Genomic DNA, 5,506 nt, shown 5'->3' with positions numbered 1-5,506 from the left:
AAGTACTTGAATTCATTCAGGGCAGAAACATGTCTTTCACTCTCCTCACTTGATTTAAAGGTTTTCAGGTTGTTAAACAGCCTGCTGTCCTCCATGTGATTAAAAACTACAGCTGCAATGATTCGAGCAGGTCCGATATTCAGCTGAAGACACTGGCTCTAAAATTTTATCCATTGATAACATAAAAAAAAAAAATTGTTATAAAACAAAAATCTGTTCCATTTTGTAAGATGCAAATCTCTAAGTTTTACTTTCCTGCCTGAATATAGTCTCAGTTCCTTCTTATGTCAACTCTAGGAAAAACGGTCAAAGTGTTTGTCATATGCACAGTGTTGGGTAAAATTATTAAAGTTATACTTTAAGGTTGATTCTAACATTTGATTGAATTAAGAACCTAATTAGTAGAAGATTGACACTGTTTGTTGATTAGTCAACCTGTGTGTTTACTTTGTTTGCGTATGATTTTATTATAGTAAGAAAATGAACAGTCAAGATTTATTTTATAGTATACATAAGTCTATATACTTATACTTATATACATGTCACCCTATGCGTTCACTGAATCACTGGTCAGTATTTACTGTATTAGTCAACTGGAGCACTGTTTAACATCAAGGGGGGCTGGTTCACTAAAACACTGAATTTCATTAGGTTTACAGCTTTGACAAGGAGGGTCCACAGATAATTTATTACCACCTGGCTGAAGAGGCCAGGTAATTTGGGGTCACTGGGACACCAAGGGTAATAAACAGAGATTAGACCTAAAAGCCAGGAAGAGGAGACAACTTCAAGGCAGGACCATATACAGACACACACAGGCAAGACAGTTTAATTAGCCAAACGGGAAGCCATGCCTCATATAGTGTAGTTGGTAACAAAGAAAGAAGTGAGTGTAGGAATTTAGACAGAGTAGAATTTCCTCCCTCTTTAGGAAGCTGCCTTTCCCATTGGAACAGAAAGGACACAGGAGGATAGATGGACCAATGGAACAGCACGAGAGGACCAGACCAGCCTACAATGGCATATTTGAAATTGTATAAAATCAACTGAATTGAGGAGGACAGTGTTCCACTGCTCTGAAGGCAGATTGAACGGTGTTGTTTGGTAGGGCTTCAGATAAATGGAACCCAGAGCAATGTAAATTGCTTTGTTAACAAGAGTTATTGATCCTTGCTGTAAAGTTCACAAGCTGCCCAGCAGTAATTTACATTATAAGTATATAGGCTAGTTAAACTAGCCCCCTCTTTACCAGCTGCAACATTAAATGTGATGTACACAGTAATGCAACTAGATTTATAACTGAATAATATGATGTACATCAATTTAAACTGTGCTATTTTGCATAATCAGCACTTTTGGTACTGTAACTGTATTTTCTTCTAATACTTTTGTACCTCTATATATAAGTAACATTTTGAATGCAAGACTTTTACTTGTACACTTGTACCAGTATTTTTACACTGTGGTATTGCTACTCTTACTTAACTAAACAATCAGAATACTTCTTCCACCACTGCTCACTAGTTTAATTACATCTTTGTTTCTCATGACGAAGCTCCTGTTTCATGTGCATCTGGGCCCTTTGTTACCAAACCAAAACAAAGTATCGGAAATGCACAGAATATTGAGAATATTTGTCCACACTCTGAAATAGAGGGAAACAAGGTGCTGGGTGAGAAAGGGGGCGTCTGAACCACAGATCTTTGAGTTGATAATGATACTGGGCATGTTTCAGGTTTGCTGCCATTTGATGTCATTTGTTTGCAGTAAACTTGCAGTATGTGTTTGCTTTGCTGTTTTAAGTATGTTTAAGTCTGGGTTCTGTGTGTGGGTAAAGAAAGCAGGCTGTTCCTGGCTCCTGGCTTTTTGAAATCCTCCTTCATTTCAAGGTTAGAAAGCAAACATTTCAGTCTGGCTCTCTCACTGTTCAGAGGAGTCACTCCAGTGTGACTTATTAAAACCAGGCTGCTGCAGGTCGGCTTTATAATGATGTCAATCAGCACCACCTTCACCTCTGTTTCCCATGGGTCAGTGCGTTTACAGGCAACACAAATTACCTCAATACCAAGCTCGTCAGATGGGACCGTGCCGGGGCCTACGGGTGTCCATGCTGCCTGTGTTGGTGTTTCATTTGCTGCCCAGACAGCAGGACAGTGCAGTTTGCAGTCATTTAGCTCAGTTCTGCTCAATAAGATTCAGTTCATATTAAATCAAATGGAAGTTTCTTTGCTATTGCCTTAAGGACTTTCTGTTGTGCTATTTCAAATGATCGTAAACAGACTTTATGTTGGGTTTGTTTGGTCAGCCTCCCTGCCTGTTGCCTCCAGTCTCCGCCTGTCTCTGTCTGTTGATACAGAAGGTCTTTCAATTGGCCTCAGAAGGTTCTGACACACCATCAGGCACATCAGGAAGAGCAAGTTCACTCTTCCAGATCTTGTACCAGGTTGTGGGCTGGAGGAGGAGGAATGAAGGGTGAGCCTGACTGGGCAGTAAAAAGAACACTGAGGAACTCCTGAACCCAACCAACACGCCCTTGGGGGAGCATTCACCAAAACATTCACCAATATTGATTACAAAGGTTTTTGAGGTCTTTAAATGCCATGAGTGGATGAGATTCATCTGACAGTTCTAGAAATTGTTAGGGTGTATGGTCTGACACACCTCTTCAATATTGCACTGAGGTCAAGGACAGTGTATGTAGTCTTGTAAATCAGTGTGATGTTTCATCTTCAAAATGGGTGACCAAATAGTGTGCACCATTTATTGGGGTATCATGGTGCTCAGTCTAGCTGGGAAAGCTTAAGAAGCAAAATAAGGCTCTGACTGACGTTCAGATGTCGGATCAAGGAGAACTATTGTAGATTCCATCTTGGCCATAGAACAGCAGACCAAATTTTTATACTTGCAAGGCTACCATGCTAGTACTCAGGTACCGGGGCCATGGCTACAGACATCTGGAGGTAGTATAATTGTTGCTTTTTTCCCCATCAAAAGGAGCCAGCTGAGGTGGTCTGAGCATCTACTTAGGATGACTTATAGATGCCTTCCATTGAAGGTTTTCTAGGCATGTTCAACCGTTAGGATTAATTTCAGTATATTCCCATCTCCATGTTTCATGTTTGGCACTATGCAGTCATTATAGAAATCCTGGCCAGGTCAATGCCAAACATACAGCACTCCATCTGATCTAAACTAAATTATTTGGTTTCAACTGGCCAAAAAATGTGCACCAATATTCATAACATTTCTTTTCATGTAAAAAAAAAAATCACAGTTCTATGCCATTTACTGATTGTTTTCTTCTTACATGCTGTCTTTAGAGGTCGTCTTCATGCAATGTCCTTTGCGCTGTCACAGTCACTGAAACATCAATTTTCACAGAAAGTGACATTTTCAAAAAATTTGCCCTTAGTTAAGATTAGATCCTTGTAAACATAAGTTATTCACAAAGCATCTTAGTCCCCAAGAGAACTCCTAGGGTGAAAAGTGTTAAGAGCATGAAGGAGGACTTTTAAGACTTAAGAGTTTCTTAAGAAGAGAATAAATGATGGAAAGTCAGAGGTAGAATAAATATTCTCCCAACACTGAACAACAGTGAGTTAAACAAGCACTACAGATTAGATCGTACAGTGATAATGTCTGTGGTTGCTCTCAACAGAAATGTGCTCACATCTCCCACCCAGTGCAATAATGCCCTAACACCAGAAATGAAAGTGATCACAACATTAAGCTATTTGGCAACTGAAAAAAGAAACAGTGCAGCAGTGATTACATGTTACTTTTGCAAGTTCCCATCAGCAGAGTAATCACACAAACCGTTACAGACCTTTCTATTGTACCTTGCAGGCTCATAGACAGAGCCAGCATCAATTTACCACAGAAACATGAAGACATTTTGGAGCCATTTTCCCCCCATTAATACCAAATTGATTAAGCAAAAAAGTATTAAAATTACCAGTATGGTACACTTAGGCAATTAAATATAAAAACTATGAGCAGAGTAATCATGCTGACCTCCAACAGAGCTGAATCATCAAGATATGACTGGTTGAAGTGTTGCGCCAACAGAGTATCCTTACATTCAGCAGCACTCACTTATTATATTTGAAAATGGAGTCTATCACTTGGTTTTCTAATGGGGATCTAAAATAATGGCTAGGAACAAGGGCTCCATGTTGCAAGCTAGTACCCCCACACCGATACTGTCAGTTATGTATCACTTCTCTGCAGCTTGCACCACCACAATATGATCTATATGCCTACCAATGGGGGATGGGTAACACATAGACTTTAAATAAGGTTTAATACAACTCTCGGCTGGCCTGGGAACGCCTTGGCATCCCCCCGGAGGAGCTGGGGGGAGGGGCCGTCATTTTTAACGTGGATTTGGATTCACAAACACCGACTGCAGATCAACCCTGGCTGCATCTTGTAGGTATCTTGGAGATGATGCGTCCTGATGTGCAGCAACATTGTTTGACCAAGTTTATATCTATAGCCATATACTGAGAACTAGTTTATCTTATTTAAAAAATAATGTTCGTGATAATAAATGACAATAAATTATTAGGAGTGAATTCCAGCGGTAGATTTAATTTTAAGTTGGTGTGACCATTAAAATATATTTGGAGACCTGAGCTCATGCTTCCCAACCAAGGCGCTTATATTAAAAATGTAACTGTAACTATATATAAGAATATAATAGAGAATGTATGACAAATGGGAGCAGCATGTGCAGCAGTCAACAGTCAATGTGCAATTATGCACGTGCAAACTGAGAATGTAAACAGTACAGGTTGACAGTACATGACATATTTCCTGGTAGTAAACTCCTCAGCTGTTTAGGAGTCTGATGACAGAGGGAAAGAAAGAGTTTTTCAGTCTAGAGGTCCTGCACTTCACACTTCTGAACCTCCGGCCAGAGGGTAGGGAGGTGAACAGTCCGTGCTGGGGGTGGGTGGGATCTTTGAGGATGGAGGCAGCTTTCCTATGCACCCTGTGGTGGTCAATGCTCTGCAGAGAGGGCAGTGGATATACGTTGTCTGTTTTTGCATTTTATGGCAGTTTGATCAGCTCTGAAAGCAGCTGTAGGTAGAGGTAAAGTGGACAACACAACCAGTGGCTGTGAGCTCTGGTGGACCACAGTCAGTTTCACCGAGGGAGGGTGGGGGGCTTGGTGGCGGGACAACGATTCTGATTGGATAACCTTTCACCTAGAACTGTCAAATCGAGTATGATGAAAGCTGGTATCTATAATGTGTGTGGGATTGCCATACACCCACTTTAAAGGTTTTGTATTTTATGATATACAGGTCAAAGGGAACTGGAGAGTCATCACAGATCTTGACCTACAGTACATGAGGTACTGCATTTAGTTGATGGAGATCGGTGGATGTTAAACTACGGAAAACATTTTGGGCCTGTTCTTATTTCCTCTTTTCTTTTTTCCATCTGGCTGCTAACTAAACTAAATATATTAGAATATCAAAAATAAAACATTTCCCTA

General features: G+C 40.3%; 1 protein-coding gene across 2 annotated transcripts in view; it reads right to left on the bottom strand.

Moving 5' to 3' along the window:
• pam (peptidylglycine alpha-amidating monooxygenase) overlaps positions 1–5,506 on the bottom strand; it is a 34,102-nt gene that overhangs the window by 18,470 nt on the left and 10,126 nt on the right. The gene's annotated exons all lie outside the window — the stretch shown is intronic.

Source organism: Monopterus albus, unplaced genomic scaffold (assembly GCF_001952655.1).
Source record: "Monopterus albus unplaced genomic scaffold, M_albus_1.0 scaffold50.1, whole genome shotgun sequence".
Taxonomy (NCBI): Eukaryota; Metazoa; Chordata; class Actinopteri; order Synbranchiformes; family Synbranchidae; genus Monopterus; species Monopterus albus.
This window is presented reverse-complemented; position numbering and strand designations above follow the sequence as displayed.